Consider the following 19,298-nt stretch of genomic DNA (forward strand, 5'->3'; position numbering starts at 1 on the left):
AAGTGGGCCTTAGAAAGCATCACTATGAACAAAGCTAGTGGAGGTGATGGAATTTCAGTTGAGCTATTTCAAATCCTGAAAGATGATGCTGTGAAAGTGCTGCACTCAATATGCCAGCAAATTTGGAAAACTCAGCAGTGGCCACAGGACTGGAAAAGGTCAGTTTTCATTCCAATCCCAAAGAAAGGCAATGCCAAAGATTGCTCAAACTACCACACAGCTGCGCTCATCTCACATGCTAGTAAAGTAATGCTCAAAATTCTCCAAGCCAGGCTTCAGCAATACGTGAACCGTGAACTTCCAGATGTTCAAGCTGGTTTTAGAAATGGCAGAGGAACCAGAGATCAAATTGCCAACATCCACTGGATCATGGAAAAAGCAAGAGAGCTCCAGAAAAACATCTATTTCTGCTTTATTGACTATGCCAAAGCCTTTGACTGTGTGGAACACAATAAGCTGTGGAAAATTCTGAAAGAGATGGGAATACCAGAGCACCTGACCTGCCTCTTGAGAAACCTGTATGCAGGTCAGGAAGCAACAGTTAGAACTGGACATGGGACAACAGACTGGTTCCAAATAGGAAAAGGAGTACGACAAGGCTGTATATTGTTATCCTGCTTATTTAACTTCTATGCAGAGTACATCATGAGAAATGCTGGACTGGAAGAAACACAAGCTGGAATCAAGATTGCTGGGAGAAATATCAATAACCTCAGACATGCAGATGATATCACCCTTATGGCAGACAGTGAAGAGGAACTAAAAAGCCTCTTGATGAAAGTGAAAGTAGAGAGTGAAAAAGTTGGCTTAAAGCTCAATATTCAGAAAACGAAGATCATGGCATCTGGTCCCACCACTTCATGGGAAATAGATGTGGAAACAGTGGAAACAGTGTCAGACTTTATTTTTGGGGGGCTCCCAAATCACTGCAGATGGTGACTGCAGCCATGAAATTAAAAGACGCTTACTCCTTGGAAGAAAAGTGATGACCAACCTAGATAGCATATTCAAAAGCAGAGACATTACTTTGCCGACTAAGGTCCATCTAGTCAAGGCTATGGTTTTTCCTGTGGTCATGTATGGATGTGAGAGTTGGACTGTGAAGAAGGCTGAGCGCCGAAGAATTGATGCTTTTGAACTGTGGTGTTGGAGAAGACTCTTGAGAGTCCCTTGGACTACAAGGAGATCCAACCAGTCCATCCTAAAGGAGATCAGCCCTGGGTGTTCTTTGGAAGGAATGATGCTAAAGCTGAAACTCCAGTACTCTGGCCACCTCGTGTGAATAGTTGACTCATTGGAAAAGACCCTGATGCTGGGAGGGATTGGGGGCAGGAGGAGAAGGGGATGACAGAGGATGAGATGGCTGGATGGCATCACCGACTCAATGCACATGAGTTTGAGTAAACTCTGGGAGTTGGTGATGGACAGGGAGGCCTGTCATGCTGCGATTCATGGGGTCTCAAGGAGTTGGACATGACTAAGTGACTGAAATGAACTAAACTGAACTGTTGGCTATAACTGCAAAGAATCTGCCTGCAGCGGAGGAGACCAGGGTTCAATCCCTGGACGGGGAAGATCCCCAGGAGAGGGAATGGCAACCCACTCCAGTCCTCTTGCCTGAAGAATTACATGGACAGAGGAACTTAGCAGGCTAGTCCATGGAATCACGAAGAGCTGGACACAACTGAACGACTTAAACTTTTACTTAAGATAAATTCAGGAGGTCAGGAGAAAGTTTAAGTATTGAGGTGATAGCTTTACACTCTATATTCATTAAAAATCACTGAATTGTACACTAACAGTTGGTGAACTTTATGGTATATTTCAATAAAGCTATTAATCTGAAAGTGAAAGTGTTAGTTGCTCAGTCAGGTCCAACTCTTTGTGACCCCATGGACTGTAGCTGGCTAGACTTCTCTGTCTGTCCATGGAGTTCTCTAGGCAAGAATACTGGAGTGGGTTGCCATTTTCTTCTCCAGGGGATCTTCCTGACCCGGAGATTGAACTGGGTCTCCCACACTACAGGCAGATTCTTTACTGTCTGAGTCACCAGCGAAGCCCCAATAAAATTATGATAAATATTAAATGAGAAAGGTTCTTCAACCTTGGCTGCACGTTTGAATCACTGGGGTAGTTTTAAGATGTACTCATGCCTGGAGCCCAGGACCGATCTCCTTTAGAATGGACTGGTTGGATCTCCTTGCAGTCCAAGGGACTCTCAAGAGTCTTCTCCAACACCACAGTTCAAAAGCATCAATTCTTTGGCGCTCAGCTTTCTTCACAGTCCAACTCTCACATCCATGCATGACCACAGGAAAAACCACAGCCTTGACTAGATGGACCTTAGTCGGCAAAGTAATGTCTCTGCTTTTGAATATGCTATCTAGGTTGGTCATCACTTTTCTTCCAAGGGGCAAACATCTTTTAAATTCATGGCTGTAGTCACCATCTGCAGTGATTTTGGAGCCCAATAAAATAAAATCTGTCACTGTTTTCACTGTTTCCCCATCTATTTGCCATGAAGTGATGGGACCAGATGCCACGATCTAAGTTTTTTGAATGTTGAGTTTTAAACCAGCTTTTTCATTCTCCACTTTCACTTTCATCAAGAGGCTTTTTAGTTCCTCTTCACTTTCTGCCATAAGGGTGGTGTCATCTGCATATCTGAGGTTATTGATATTTCTCCTGGCAATCTTGACTCATGCACAAAGAGAGTGTGTGAAAATGCTCCAGGAAGCAGGAAGTAAATGTGCAAATACCCTGGAGAAAAGAAAAAAGAAAATTTTGAACAACTGAAAGATTCATACAGAATACAGTAAGGCAGAAAGTGAAAGTCGCCCAGTAGTGTCCAACTCTTAGCGACCCCATGGACTGTAGCCAGCCAGGCTCCTCTGTCCGTGGAATTCTCCAGCAAGAATACTAGAGTGGGTTGCCATTTCCTTCTCCAGGGATCTTCTCCAGGGATCAAACTCAGGTTTCCTGCGCTGCAGGCAAATTCTTTACCACCTGAGCCACCAGGGAAGCCCAATCCACATTAAGGCAAGTGTGCTGGAAAGAGATGATTCTAAAAAGTGAAACATCAGACTTTATTAATAACTTTAAAATTTTTAAACAATACATACCTGTTTCACTGATTGACTAGCTATCCATTTTCAATACCCTATTCCATTTTTTAATGGCTGATTTTTAAAAATTCATTGCATGTATTGATGAGAACTTTTCATACTTCCAAGTGTTACATCTATGGGGGAGGGGGAGGGAAAGCACAATTATAAATCCAAAGATATTAACATATAATGGGTTTCTTCTAGTTAGGTATTAACTCAGATTAAAATCAAATGTGACAAATTTCCTGCCCTGTTGTTAGCCAAGATACTTCCCTTTATCTGGGCCTTTAAAGCTACTTTACAGATAACTGTATAATAAAGCTGAGAGACAAGACAGAGAAAATACAACACAGTAATCTACTCAAAGTTACTCAACAGAAAGAAGTGTTATTTCTTGGTGAGAGACTGAGAGAGAAAAACCTGGGAATATCTAAACCTGTAGGAAGCTGCTGATTGGGTAGTACTCCAACAGGAAACTATTGAAGAAGGAAAAAAAAATTCCTAGAAAAAGGAAAATAACAGGAGCAAAGATTTTCTGCAAATATGCAAGTGGGGGTGTATGTATGTGTGTGAGGTTGGAAAGTTAGAAATTATGGGAATGTGTTGTAAATAAGACTTAAAACATATTGCATGGGTCACAGGTCTCTGATTTCTAGTCTGAGAGATTTAAATTCTAGTCTTCACAATCTGTAGATTCAATGCAATCCCAATCAAGCTACCAATGGTAAATTTCTCACAGAACTAGAACAAATAATTTCACAATTTGTATGGAAACACAAAAAACCTCGAATAGCCAAAGCAATCTTGAGAAAGAAGAAGGGAACTGGAGGACTCAACCTTCCTGACTTCAGACCATACTACAAAGCTACAGTCATCAAGACAGTATGGTACGCACAAAGACAGACATATAGACCAATGGAACAAAACAGAAAGTCCAGAAATAAATCCACACACCTATGGGCAGCTTATCTTTGACAAAAGGGGCAAAGATATACAATGGAAAAATCTCTTTAACAATTGGTGCTGGGCAAACTGGTCAACCACATGTAAAATAATGAAACTAAACACTTTCTAACAGCATACACAAAAATAAATTCAAAATGGATTAAAAATATAAATGTAAGACAAGAAACTATGAAACTCTTAGAGGAAAGCATAGGCAGAACACCGTCTGACATAAATCACAGAAAGATCCTCTATGGCCCACCTCCCAGAATAATGGAAATTAAAACAAAAATAAACAAATGGGACCTAATTAAACTTAAAAGCTTTTGCACAGTGAAGGAAACTATAAGCAAGGTGAAAAGGCAGCCTTCAGAATTGGAAAAAATAATAGCAAATGAAATAACTGACAAAGAATTAATCTCCAAAATATACAAGCAGCTCATGCAGCTCAATACCAGAAAAGCAAACAACTCAATCAAGAAGTAGGCCAAAGAACTAAACAGACATTTCTCCAAAGAAGAGGTACAGATGGCTAATAAATACATGAAAGATCCTCAATATCACTCATTATTAGAGATATGCAAATCAAAACCTCAATGCGGTATCATCTCACATGATCAGAATGGCCATCATCAAAATGTCTACAAAACAATAAATGCTGGAAAGGATGAGGAGAAAAGGTAACCCTCTTACACTGTTGGTGGGAATGCAAACTGGTAGAACCACTATGGAGAAAAGTATGGAAATTCTTTTAAAAACTGGAAATAGAACTGCCATATAAGCCAGGAATCCCACTGCTGGGCATACATACCAAGGAAACCAGAATTGGAAGAGACACGTATACTCCCATATAGCATCTCATAAGGGCTAAGACTGACCTGTAGGGGCAATTAGGGTTTTTATCACTGATTTTAAGAATTGGTTGGCTCTTTCTACTTTTCCTGAAGACTGAGGCCTCCAGGCACAATGGAGGTAATAAGTAATGCCCAGTGCTTTAGAGACCCCCTTAGGTAGACTTTAGAAGTAAATGATGTCCCATTGTCACTTTGTAGGGACCTGGGCAGGCCAAATCTTGGAATGATTTCATAGAGCAGCTTTTTTACAGCCTCCTCAGCCTTTTCAGTCTACATTCAATCCATCCTGTGAATATATCTATCAAGCCTAGTAGGTATTTATATCCTTGAGAAATTGGCGTCTGTGTAAAGTCTATCTGCCAGTCCTAGGTAGATCCCTCACTGTTGTTGGATGGGCTGGGCCAGCTGGGGTCTTTGAATTTCTTGGGAATTATTTAATTGGCAAGTGGGACATGAGGAGAATACTTGCCTTATAGTTTGGAGGTCTGATCCTCTGAAGGACCTTTCTAGTAATCTTTGAAGGGCCTTGTCCCCTAAATGAGTGGTGGCATGTAAGGAGTAAATGAACTTCCACTGGATGTTCCCAGGCAGAAAAAGAAGTCCCTCCTTTTGGAACCACCCCATATGATCTTCTTGAAAACCCTCCCTCTTAGCTTTAAGAGTCTCACCTTCTGTATATGAAGGAGTTTCTGGCAAATTAGTCTGTGGAACTAGGGTGGCAACCCCTATTAGGTCATGGTTCTGTAATGCTGCTCTCTTAGCTGCCTGATCAGCTGCCTGGTTCCCTCGTGCCACTTCTGTGCTCCCTTTATGGTGTCCTTTACAATGGGAGACTGGAACCTCAGTGGGCAGATGGACTGCCTCCAAGAGTCTAAGGATTTGATCACCATACTTGATTGGGGACCCTCAGGTGGTCAAGTGGCCTCTTTCCAAATAGCAGCATGTGTGTGTAGCACCAGAAAGGCATACTTGGAGTCAGTGTAAATGGCTACTCTTTTTCCTTTTTCCAGCTCTAAATCTCGAGTCAGGGCTATGAGCTCAGCTAATTGGGCTGAAGTAGCTGGTGGCAAAGGTTTAGCCTCTATGGTCTCAAAATTGGAGACTATTGCATATCTTTCTCTCCTTTTTCCATCCAAGACAAAGCTGCTTCCATCAGTGTACCAGATTTCCTCAGGATTGGTCAGAGGATCTTCTGACAATCCCTCTCAGGGTTTTGTCCAATGGTCCAAAGTTTCTAGGCAAGAGTGAAAGGAGAGAGAGCTCTCAAAGGTAGGCAGGAGGGCGATTGGGTTAAGAACCTCACAAGGGGGTATAGTCAGGCCTGGATTTTCCATCAACACTACTTGATATCTGAGGATCCTTTGATCAGACATCTATAAATGGCCTCTCCCATTCAGGAGTTGTTTCACTTGGTGGCTGGTAAAAATAGTTTGCAAAGAGTTGGACACGACTGAGTGACTGAACTGAACTGAAGAGAAAGTTTTAAAGCATCTTCTATCAGGACTGCAGTAGCTGCAAGTTTTTGAAGGCAGGGAGGCCAGCCTTGGGTGGTTGGGTTGAGCCTCTCAAATAAGGAAGCTACTGGTTGGGGCTCAGGCCCCAACCTTTGAGTAAACATTCCCAAGGCTATTCTTTCTTTTTCATGGACATATAGATGGATTGCTTTCTCTGGGTCTGGCAACATCAAGGCGGGTGCTTGGATTAAGGCCTGTTTTAGTGTAGCCTCTGCCTCCTTTTGCGGAATCGTCTTGTCCCTTTAAGCATTCATATAAGGGTTGGACGATTAGGCCATAGTTGAGTATCCAGATTCTACAGTGGTGGCTTCCCTGGTGGCCCAGAGGGTAAAGCGTCTGCTGCAGTGAGGGAGACCCGGGTTCAATCCCTACATCGGGAAGATCCCCTGGAGAAGGAAATGGCAACCCACTCCAGTACTCTTGCCTGGAAAATTCCATGGACAGAGGAGCCTGGTAGGATGTAGTCCATGGGGTCGCGAAGAGTCGGACACGACTGAGCGACTTCACTTCACTTTATTCTACAATACCGGGTTAGCACCAGGAAAGCTCACAATTGCTTTTGAATCGTGGGGGAGGGCAACTGGAGGATTCCTTGTACTCGGTCGAAGGACAGCCTCCTGGACCCATGTGTAATCTGAACTCCCAGGTCTTTGACTGGACCATCTGTGCCTTAGCACAAGACTTTATATCCCCTCTCAGCCAAAAAGTTTAGAATCTGAATCACATGTTGATGAGCATTTTCCTCATCTGAGGAGCAGATTAGTAGGTCATCCACATATTGCAATATTTTCCCATTAGGTTCCAGGTCCAGATCTAGAAGATCCCAACTAAAAGCCTGTCCAAAGAGGTGGGAGCTATCTCTGAACCCCTGAGGTAGTACTGTCCAAGTCATCTGTTGGTGCTTTTCTCCTGGAGTTTTTGGTCCCTCCTTATTGGAGAGACCATAATGGGCTTCTCAGTAGTAACCAGGAGCCGTAGGGTGCTAGGGGCTGAGAAGCTTCCCATCACAAGGGTGGTCCCCAGCTTAGTGAGTATGTCTCTTCCCAATAAAGGAGTAGGACTCTCAGAGACCACCAGAAACTGGTGGGAAAATATCTGTCCATCCCGGTGACAAAGTGTTCAGGTGCTTTTTTTTTGTAATTGCTTTTCCTGTAGCACCCAAAATGCTACAGGTCTGAGGGGAGAAGTTCCCAGAGTAGGAGGTCAGGACAGAGCAGGAAGCCTCTGTGTCAACCAAGAGATTTTCAGAACTCCCTGCCACATCCAGTTGCACCCTTGGCTCTAGCCCCGTGATGGTTATCTGTGACAGGTGGCCTGGCTGGAGCAGGCCGCTTCAGTCCTGTGGAACCATCGTGAGGGAAGGCTTGGCACGTGACCTTGAGGCTCTTGGATCCTGAGGACAGAGGGCTGCCCATGTCCCAAATGATGGCCTTTGTAGTAACCCATTTTAGGAGACTTGCCATGATTTGGACACTCTGATGCAATGTCCCTTCTGTCTACAGATCAGGCATTTGTCTCATGCCTTGTCCTTCAAGGACTCAGGGTTTGCCACAGGGCTTCCCTGGAGGGCAGGCAGCATCTCGTCATGCCTTTCTCGTTCCTTTTCTCCCTTTCCTGGGCCCTGGCCTCCCTCTCCTGTTCTCTGTTATAAAAGGTATTGGTGGCTGTCTGGACTGTCTCATCAGGAGGCAGCAGGGCCCTGCTGCTGTAGCTGTTGTAACTTTATCATTATGTCTGATGTACACTGGGACAGAAACTAGTCCTTTAAAATCACCTGTCCCTTGTAAGAGTCTAAGTCCAGTTTGGTAAACTTGTGGAGGGCCTCTCTTAGCCTTTTGAGAAAGGCAGTGGGGTTCGTGTTGGACTCCTGAGTTACTGCTGAGACTGGGCACAGCACCACAACTAATAGGCTTCCTCCTATTTCCCTGGGTGGGCTTCCTTAGGGGTGAGTCTTTCGGAAGCTTATCCTACCCAGTACTATTGCAACCTGAGAGCCAGGTGTCCCCAGGTCAGGCTGCAGATCCCCAAGCAGGTTAAGGCAGGTCATCCTCCTGAAGATCGAATCCCCAGGCAAGTCAAGGCTGGTTGCTTCCCTGGAATTGGGTCCCTGGGCAGGTTGAGGCATTTTGACCTCTTGGGACCCCCAGACTGGCTGATCCCCAAGCAGGCTGAGGCATGTCAACCTCCCGAGGACCAGATCCCTGGACAGGTCAAGGCAGGTCAACCTCCAGGGATCCCCAGGCTGGAGCTGGGTGTCCCCAAGATCTCCAGCATGACTAGTGCTGGGTAGGATTAAGGGGTTGTAATCATAACTCATTGCTGGTTTGCTCACCCCAGAAGGAAACAGATAACATGATATAAATCAGTCCAAGCCTGTGCCCTGAAACTGTGAACCTGGTAAAATAGCCACAAGCCTAATCCTTTTGTTGCTGTGAGGGAATGTTAAGTCACTGACTTCCTTCCCTAGCCTTCCATAAGAGCATTATAGGGTGCCTCCAGTGGTAAACATTTCATGTCACAGACCCATTCTAGGTAATAACGGAAGTAATGATAAAGGAGTAGGTTATCTGGTCCTGCTAAGAGTATTAAAATAATGGGCTGAGTGGAATGATGTTGCCTACGAGGGGGCTTCCCTGGTGGCTCAGACGGTAAAGCGTCTGCCTGCAATGCGGGAGACCTGGGTTCAATCGCTGGGTCGGGAGGATCCCCTGGAGAAGGAAATGGCAACCCACTCCAGTACCCTTGCCTGGAAAATCCCATGGACAGAAGAGCTTGGTAGGTTATGGTCCATGGGGGTGCAAAGAGTTGGACAAGACTGAGTAACTTCACTTTCACTTTCACAGAGGGGGCAGGCTTGTGGTTGTAGGAGTTAGGCAAAGTGGCTTAGGGACAAAACGATAAGAGGCAACAGACCAGAGGTTCCATAAGTGGAGTGGAGATTTGATCCAGGGGATACGTTTGTAGCTTTAGGAGAAGGATGGTAAGGGTTTGAGCTCAAATGGTCTGCAGGGCTAACCCCCAAAGTGGCAAACATTGTACCTGGACGCCCAATCACCCTTGAAGGTTTGCCACCAACTGATGGACTTCTCGCAGGCATTGTGTGCCTGTCACCCACCCTAGTGGGTCAACGGAGAGGTGCTGTTGTCACACATGTAGGAAACATAGACAATAAAGGCCTGAATCTCTACAGGGATTGGAAACTATACAGTATTTCCTTCCCAAGGTCAAGCCATTTTCTAGTTTTCCCACCAGAAAATTGCAGAGGCAACACTGTGTGCCCGGACAGGGCTCACGAAAAGAGCATCCTTTCTAGAAATAGAAAGCTGATGACCTACCCAATACTTTGCAAACAATGGCATCGATGGAGGGAGGAGCTGAAGGACAGGAGAAAAAAGCAACGGGAAGAACGTACTAAAGAATCAATCCCCTTCATAAATGCCTGACCTGTGCCCACAGTTTTAATTGGCCTGATCCTTGACACAAGGGAGATTAAGGACAGAACCCTCACCCACTTGGGCAACAGCTACCAGGACACAGTGGATAGTGGTGTAACAGGAGGGAAAGGGGCAGGGCACAACTTTTGAAAGAATGACATAGCCCAAGGACATAACACAAACCAATTAGAATTAAATGTGTTGAAGATGGCAGACAAGTAAACTTTGACTAGACCTTGATCTGCAATCAGCAAGCTAAACGACATACCCAGAGGCTCCATGACAGTTTCAAAGCACTGTCGAAAGACCAAGGAGTGGGCAGTGGCCCAATTTCAGGAAATTTCTACCCTTTCCCCAAAATAGTTGGAATGACCCTCCCACTCATTCAGTTCAGTTGCTCAGTCATGTCTGACTCTTTGCAACCCCATGAATCACAGCATGCCAGGCCTCCCTGTCCATCACCAACTCCCGGAGTTCACTCAGACTCATGTCCATCGAGTCAGTGATGCCATCCAGCCATCTCATCCTCGGTCGTCCCCTTCTCCTCCTGCCCTCAATCCCTACCAGCATCAGAGTCTTTTCCAGTGAGTCAACTCTTCGCATGAGGTGGCCAAAGTACTGGAGTTTCAGCTTTAGCATCATTCCTTCCAAAGAAATCCCAGGGCTGATCTTCAGAATGGACTGGTTGGATCTCCTGGCAGTCCAAGCGACTCTCAAGAGTCTTCTCCAACAACACAGTTCAAAAGCATCAATTCTTTGGTGCTCAGCTTTCTTTACAGTCCAACTCTCACATCCATACATGACCACAGGAAAAACCATAGCAAAGTAATGTCTCTGCTTTTGAATATGCTATCTAGGTTGGTCATAACTTTTCTTCCAAGGAGTAAGCGTCTTTTAATTTCATGGCTGCAGTCACCATCTGCAGTGATTTTGGAGCCCCAAAAAATAAAGCCTGACACTGTTTCCACTGTTTCCCCATCTATTTCCCATCAAGTGATGGGACCAGATACCATGATCTTTGTTTTCTGAATGTTGAGCTTTAAGCCAAATTTTTCACTCTTCACTTTCACTTTCATCAAGAGGCTTTTTAGTTCCTCTTCACTTTCTGCCATAACGGTAGTGTCATCTTCATATCTGAGGTTATTGATATTTCTCCTGGCAATCTTGATTCCAGCTTGTGTTTCTTCCAGTCCAGCATTTCTCATGATGTACTCTGCATATAAGTTAAATAAGCAGGGTGACAATATACAGCCTTGACATACTCCTTTTCCTATTTGGAACCAGTCTGTTGTTCCATGTCCAGTTCTAACTGTTGCTTCCTGACCTACATACAGATTCCAGCGTATAAAATTACCCAGCCCATAAAAACTAACCATGCCACATTTCATAGCCGCTGCACTCACCCATTGCAATAGCCCACACTCTGTGGAGTGTGCTTCTCTCTGAATCTGAACAAATCCACTTCTTACCTATCACTTTGTCTCTCACTGAATTCTCTTGGCAATGAGACATCAAGAACCTAAGTTTCACTAGATCCTGAAACCAGGTACCAAGGGTTTTTGCTGGGTTCGGGTCCCTGAAAGTTTGTTGCAGAGCCGTGAAAGATGCCAGGATTCTTGGCCTTCAGAGAAGAAGAATTCAATCCGGGGCCAGCAGTGAGGCTTGATCGCTCAGAGCTTTTGTGTAATAAAGTTTTATTAAAGTATAGAAGAGATAGAGAAAGCTTCTGACATAGACATAAGAAGGGGGCAGAAAGAGTGCCTCCCTGCTAGCCTTTAGCCAGATGCTATATAGCTACTAGCAGTCGACTAATTAGAGAAAGGAAATGTTTCAGAATTCAGAGAATGGCACCAGGCCCCTCAACCACAACATGCCCACTTGCAGTTTGTTCAAGGAAACAAGAAAAGAGAGATTGTAATGGAATTAACATTTTGTTAGCCATATGTCCTTCCAGCCATAGGGGCGAAGACTTCCTACCTTAAACGGAAGTTTTCTGGATTCTGAGACTGAGCCGTGTAAGCTTTCTGCCACGTTTGTTTTGCTGTGCCAGTTTCCAGCACGCTGGGCTTCTTGTCACTTCCATGCACTGGGTTTCTGTCATGTTCTCCTTCCACCTTGACAGATTTTGCTGAGTTGGGCTTCTGCTGTGCTTGGCCTCTGCCTCACTGGGGCCAAGCTGAGGTAGCTTCAGCCAAGTTAGACCTGAGTCACAGCACCAGCTATGTCGGGAGAGTGTGTAATTTCCTTGGTTCTGTCTCTCCACAACAAAGATTTGAAATGGTGGACCAGTGTTACAGCTTGGTTACAGCTCAGAATTTTATTTGGTAAACAGAGGACAGTACACCCTCAAGGCATGAGGGTGGGCTGACCCCAAAGGAGAGGCCTCAACCCATCATGCGTCCCTCTTTTTATACATTTTGTCTCCACATCACCCCCCCCCCCCCCCGCCCGCCTCCCCCCACCAACCCTGAGCCTGCCCTACACAAATTAGGGCTAGCCAGGAAGGGGGCATGTTTATTTTTCACCTGAGGTTCTTGCTTTGGTCCTCAGATATATCCTTTATTCCCTTTTTGTGGGCTTTTCCCTTTCTTTGTCTTTTAGCTACTACAATTTTGGACTCTTTTCTCTATTCTAACTACCTAATAAAGGGACTCTATGTCTTTAAAAAATGAACTCACAGTTAATGCAAATATTTGTTGCAGCATTTACTGGTGTTTGTAACTCAGGTTAGATGGAGCATTTAGTGAGGTCAAGGACTTCAGAATTATCTTAAGTAGGTCAGATAGTCACCAAGAAAATCATTTTTGCTCAAGGCCACAGTCTGTACTCGTACACTAGATGTCTATTTAGCAATGTATACTATCTATCACAAAAACACCAGACCAAGCAGAGTCACAAAATTACAGAATTGAAGAGTTGGGAAGGGTCACAGAAATTATAAAATCAAAATGCCCCCAGTTCTCACAGCCTGCCATTGGACTTCTACATTCTTTCCTGCTAAACTGTAACCCCCATGAGGACAGAGACCGTCTTTTTCACCATCATAGCCCCCTGAATAATATGTGGTCAGTAAATATTTTTGAGCAAGCAAATGGGTATTCTTGTGGGGGAGATTGTGCCAGCTATATCCAGTAGTGGCGCTAGTAGAAAAGAATCTGCCTGGCAATGCAGGAGACATAAGAGACATGAGTTCAATCCCTGGGTTGGGAAGAACCCCTGGAGAAGGGAATGGCAACCCACTTTAGCATTTTTGCCTGGAGAATCTCATGGACAGAGGAACCTGGTGGGCTATACTCCATAGAATCTGAAAGAGATGGACACAACTGAAGCAATTTAGCAAGCATGCAAGCTTTCATTAAAAGTGGGAAGTTCAGAGTCTTCCCATTTGCATAGTGAACTGGAGCCACTGTAGCTGAATATGAAAGGAGATATGGTAATTTAGTACCATGAAATGGGAAATGCATTTTAATTACCCCAGGCATTTTCTTTTTGCAAACGAATTGCTTCTGTTTTTATGACAATATGAGATCATGAATCCATTCACCTTAACGGTGGTTAATAAGGCCTATAAAGCAAGTAATAAAAATGCTTTGTTTGCAGTGCTGTTTTTAGAAACTCCTATCTTATGGAAAAATTATTGAAAGCTTTTTAGTTATTTAAGAATCCTGGAAATGAAAGGATTCCCATGAACTTAAGAACATCCTTCATACCTTAATTAAGGAATCAAAGTATTTGAAGACAGAGGTAAGAATTATTTATAAATTTACTTCAAATCTATATAAACTATACATTTTTTTTGCTGGTACCATAAAGTAGAATTTAATCTGGAAATGGCTGAAAATAGTCTGAAAAAAGACACTGTATGTACAATGAGGTAACAGTCTGAGACAATAGACCAATAATAATTTCAAGGAAAAATATTTTCTATTGAATGATATTTCTTCCATTAAATATATATATACATGAAATCACTCAGTCATGTCTGACTCTTTGCAACCCCATGGACTGTAGCCTACCAGGCTCCTCAGTCCATGGAATCTTTCAGGCAAGAGTACTGGAGTGGGTTGCCATTTCCTTCTCCAGGGGATCTTCTCAACCCAGAGATTGAACCTTGGTCTCCCGCATTATAGGCAGATGATGTACTGTCTGAGCCACCAGGGAAGCCCATTAAATACATATATATGATTTTTAAAAAATCTCACCTTAGAAAATGAAAAGGTAAAATTTAAGAATAGTGAATGCAAATTAAGGGAAGACTAATAACTTAGTTTTGCAATTAGATTAGCACAAAATTTTAAGGCAATGCATTTGCATTTAAAGGCAATGCAGTAGCTAATGAGGCTAAGTATGAGTTACTACAAGTTGAGAAAAATAATCTGGAAATATGTATTAAAATTTAAAGTATGTGCACTTCTGAACTAGCAGTACTAGTTTTTGGGACTCTGTCCTGCTGTAATAAAAAATACATGTATTGGAAATTCTCTGGCAGTCCAGTGGTTAGGCCTTGGAGCTTTCACTGTGGGAAACCAAGTTCAAATCCTGGTACCTGGTTGAGAAACTAAGATCCCACAAAGTGAAAAATGTCAGTTGCTCAGTGGTGTCCAACTCTTTGTGACCCCTGTGGACTGTAGCCAGCCAGGCTCCTCTGTCCATGGAATTCACCAGGCAAGAATACTGAGTGGGTAGCCATTCCCTTCTCCAGGGGATCTTCCTGACCCAAGAATTAAACCCAGTCCCACACTGCAGACAGATTTTTTTTTTTTTTTAACCATTTGAGCCACCTGCAAGCTGAGGGCCAAAATACAAACAAAACAACAACAAAAAAATACATGTACCTAAAATAAATAGATAAAGGTGTATGTTACATTGTTATAGCATTGTTTGATGCTGCAAAAGAAAAGAAAAAAGGAAAAAAAACCAGAAATAAATTGAATGTCTATAATTACAGTTAATCAAAAAAATATTTGACTATAAAAAATTATGTTAGGTTTTGACCTAATACTGGAGGGATGCTTTGATTTAATAATTAAAAGTTATGGAGTAATATGAAGAATATAGTCTCTTTTCTGTGAAACCAATTTTTAAATAAAAACCATATGTGCATATTTGTGTGTTTATAGAAGCATGGAGCTTTTAATATTGATTGCCCAAGGTAGTGGCAGTACCAAGAGGTGATTTAAAAGGGAGCTTTAGAGCTCCATAATCTACACTGCTTCCTCAAAAGCCACTCTACATATACATAAAAAAAGGAAAGTGCTTCCCGGTTAGTTCAGTGGTAAATAATCTGCCTGCCAATGCAGGAGACATGGGTTCCAACCCTGATTCAGGAAGATCCCACGTGCTGAGGAGCAGCTAAGCCTGTGCACCACGACTGCAATGCCACAACTACTGACACCACGGGCTGCAGCTACTGAAGCCCAGCGCCCTAGAGGCCATGCTTTTCAAGAGAGAAGCCACTGCAAGGAGAACCCCACGCACAGCAAGGAGAGGGCAGCCTGTGAAGTAATGAAGACCCAGCACAGTCAAAAATTAAAAAAAAAAATTAATGTATTTTAAAAAGAAAAAGAACTAAAAAGTGTGTTCCTGGTATTTGCACACAGCTCCAAGAAAAGTCACCTGTTCTTTTCTGCTGCTACTGTTAAGTCACTTCAGTTGTGTCCGACTCTTAGCGACCCCATGGACTGCAGCCTACCCGGCTCCTCCATCCATGGGATTTCCCAGGCAAGAGTACTGGAGTGGGGTGCCATTGCCTTCTCCAAATCTGTGTGACTTGAAGAAAATTAGTCCTTTTGTTATGTAATTTCCGAACCTAATGAAATCACTACACGTGAACAATGCTGCATGGAAATTCTGAAGTCTTCTTAGCTTCGACAAAGTGAAATGGAAAAGAGACAGTTTTTCATATACACCTTTTTTTGTTTTAAAAAAATTAAGTTACCATGTAATATTTTCAAAACTTAAAATGATATTCTAAAAATGTTGTGGTGAAACTAATTAGGAATTTATATCACTGTGTGTTGAGCAGGGGAAGCTGGGAAGGAGTGTTCAGGAGGAAACTATTCATTGTTCAGGAGGAAACTATTCATTGTTCAGGAGTAAACTGTTCAGTGTTCAGGAGGAGTGTTCAGTTGTTAACTACCAAAAGTAATAGAAATGTTAGTGGTCTTTTAATTGGTTTGTTCATGTTCCTTCGTTTTTTTCCCCAGTATTTTTTTTCCTTCTCTCTGAACTGTACCCAAAGTCTAGACATTCTTAGCTGTTAGGACTAGAAAGGGTCAAGGTTCTTCCTCAAATCATTCTATAGTCAATTCTTTTTCATGTTCTCTTTGAAGTTTATCCTCCAGCATTGGTTTCCAAATTCACATACTGTACTTTTTCATATAAAGTACCTGTTGCTAATATAGTGGCAAACTAGATTTAGGATTAGTCTTCCAGAAATTATGAATTTGCCCAAGCTATTGGTCTTTCATTTCCATGACCATTTCTCCTTACAACCAAAGTGCCCACCATGGAACAAAGTTTTCTCTGTGCCTATTATCTAAGAAAAGTTACAAAATTTAAGCTTCAACTCTCATGCAAGCAAATTGGGAAGATTATGCATACATAGTATCTTGTGAATAACCCCAATATATCTATTATATCATGTGTGTGTGCATGTGACTGTATCCCCATAAATGTAAGCTTCAATAAGTCAGGGATCACGTCTTTTATTTCATCTTTTTCCAGTGTCTAGCAGAGTGCTTGACGTAAGTACTAATAAATGTTCATTGGATACATAAAAGTATAAACAAATGAACATTTAATGATTGCCTACTTAGTCCAAGAATATTGATAGCTCAGTTGGTAAAGAATCTGCCTGCAAAGCAGGAGACCCCAGTTCAGTTGCTTGGTTGGGCAGATCTGCTGGAGAAGGGATAGGCTACCCATTTCAGTATTCTTGGGCTTCCTTTGTGGATCAGCTGGTAAAGAATCCACCTGCAATGTGGGAGACCTGGATTCGATCCCTGGGTTGGGAAGATCCCCTGGAGAAGGGAAAGGCCACCCACTCCAGTATTGTGGCCTGGAGAATTCCATGGACTGTATAGTCCATGGGGTTGCAAAGAGTCAGACATGACTGAGTGACTGAACTGAACTGAACTGAATCAGACACTTAAGATACATCTTCAGTGGATCTCAACTTTTAAAATATTCAAAACCAAATACTTTAGAAGTCTTTCAGTTCAGTTCAGTCGCTCAGCTGTGTCCAACTCTTTGAGACCCCATGGACTGCAGTACGCCAGGCCTCCCTGTCATCACCAACTCCCGGAGTTCACCCAAACTCATGTCCATTGAGTCGGTGATGCCATCCAACCTTCTCATCCTCTGTCATCCCCTTCTCCTCCCACCTTCAATCTTTCCCAGCATCAGAGTCTTTTCAAAAGAGTCAGTTCTTTGCATCAGGTGGCCAAAGTATTGGAGTTTCAGCTTTCACATCACTCCTTCCAATGAATGTTCAGGACTGATTTCCTTCAGGATGGACTGGTTGGATCTCCTTGCAGTCCAAGGGACCCTTCAAGAGACTTCTAAAACACCACAGTTCAAAAACATCAATTCTAAAACACTCAGCTTTCTTTATAGTCCAACTCTCACATTGATACATGACTACTGGAAAAACCATAGCTTTGACTAGACGGACCTTTCTTGGCAAAGCGATGTCTCTGCTTTTTAATAAGCTGTCTAGGTTAGTCATAACTTTTCTTCCAAGGAGCAAGTGGTTTTTAATTTAATTTAATTTAATTTAATTTTGGATCCCCCCCAAATAAAGTCTGTCACTGTTTCCATTGTTTCCCCATCTTTTTGTCATGAAGTGATGGGGCCAGATGCCATGATTGTAATTTTCTGAATGCTGAGTTTTAAGCCAGCTTTTTCATTCTCCTCTTTCACTTTTATCAAGAGGCTTTTTAGTGCCTCTTCACTTTCTGCCATAAGGGTGGTGTCATCTGCATATCTGAGGTTATTGATATTTCTCCCCACAATCTTGATTCCAGCTTGTGCTTCTTCCAGCCCAGCATTTCTCATGATGTACTCTGCACAGAAGTTAAATAAGCAGGGTGACAATATACAGCCTTGACATACTCCTTTTCCTATTTGGAACCAGTCTGTTGTTCCATATCCAGTTCTAACTGTTGCTTTTGACCTGCATACAGTCTGTAAGTAAATAATAAATCATCATTTATTATATTAAAATACATAACATGTTCAGTTAGATTCCCCCCCCCCCCCCAATTCTCATGGTAACTTCCAAAAATGTTTGAAAATTTCTTTAACAGAACTTGCTTGGCATAGCAAAAAGGAGAGATATGGTGTTCCAGCCACTGAGCAGGCAGGGCCTTGGCTTTTTAGCTCACCTAGGTATGGTTTCTCTTTCTTTAGTTTGCTAAGTCTTTCTATACCCAAAGAAGGTAAACCATAGTATCTCTAAAGATAACTTCCTTTTCTTTACATTTTATCATTTTATAGTTTAAATTCTGTCACTTTTCAATTATAATTCTACTTCAAGTTGAAAAAAAAAAATCATCGTGCTTTCTCATGTTGGCAAGGCTTGTTTATATAAATGATCAGATGGTGACTGCAGCCATGAAATTAAAAGACGCTTACTTCTTGGAAGGAAAGTCATGACCAAATTAGATAGCATATTCAAAAGCAGAGACATTACTTTGCCAACAAATGTCCATCTAGTCAAGGCTATGGTTTTTCCAGTGGTCACGTATGGATGCGAAAGTTGGAGGTGAAGAAAGCTGAGCACCAAAGAATTGATGCTTTTGAACTGTGGTGTTGGAGAAGACTCTTGAGAGTCCCTTGGACTGCAAGGAGATCCAACCAGTCCATTCTAAGGGAGATCAGCCCTGGGATTTCTTTGGAAGGAATGATGCTAAAGCTGAAACTCCAGTACTTTGGCCACCTCATGCGAAGAGTTGACTCATTGGAAAAGACTCTGATGCTGGGAGGGATTGGGAGCAGGAGGAGAAGGGGGCGACAGAGGATGAGATGGCTGGATGGCATCACCGACTCGATGGACATGAGTTTGAGTGAACTCCGGGAGTTGGTGATGGACAGTGAGGCCTGGCGTGCTGCGATTCATGGAGGTCACAAGGAGTCGGACAAGACTGAGCTACTGAATTGAACTGAACAAATACTCATGTGATGGTCCTCAACAAGCACAAAATAGAGTAGCTATTGATATCAATAGTTCATTGCATATGTTCATCACATTAATCTAATATTTGCTAAACTTTCACCTGACTTTGTTCAAACAAATACTCAAATGTCTTGGAGAAATCACACCCACACAGAGACACACACACAATATAAGCATCCGTTATGTGGTTCTACCCTTCATTAACTTTCCTCTTCCATCTGCAAATCAAAACCTCTTCACACACGATATTTCACTATACTCTTCAG

Source organism: Budorcas taxicolor, chromosome 14 (assembly GCF_023091745.1).
Source record: "Budorcas taxicolor isolate Tak-1 chromosome 14, Takin1.1, whole genome shotgun sequence".
NCBI classification, from domain to species: domain Eukaryota; kingdom Metazoa; phylum Chordata; class Mammalia; order Artiodactyla; family Bovidae; genus Budorcas; species Budorcas taxicolor.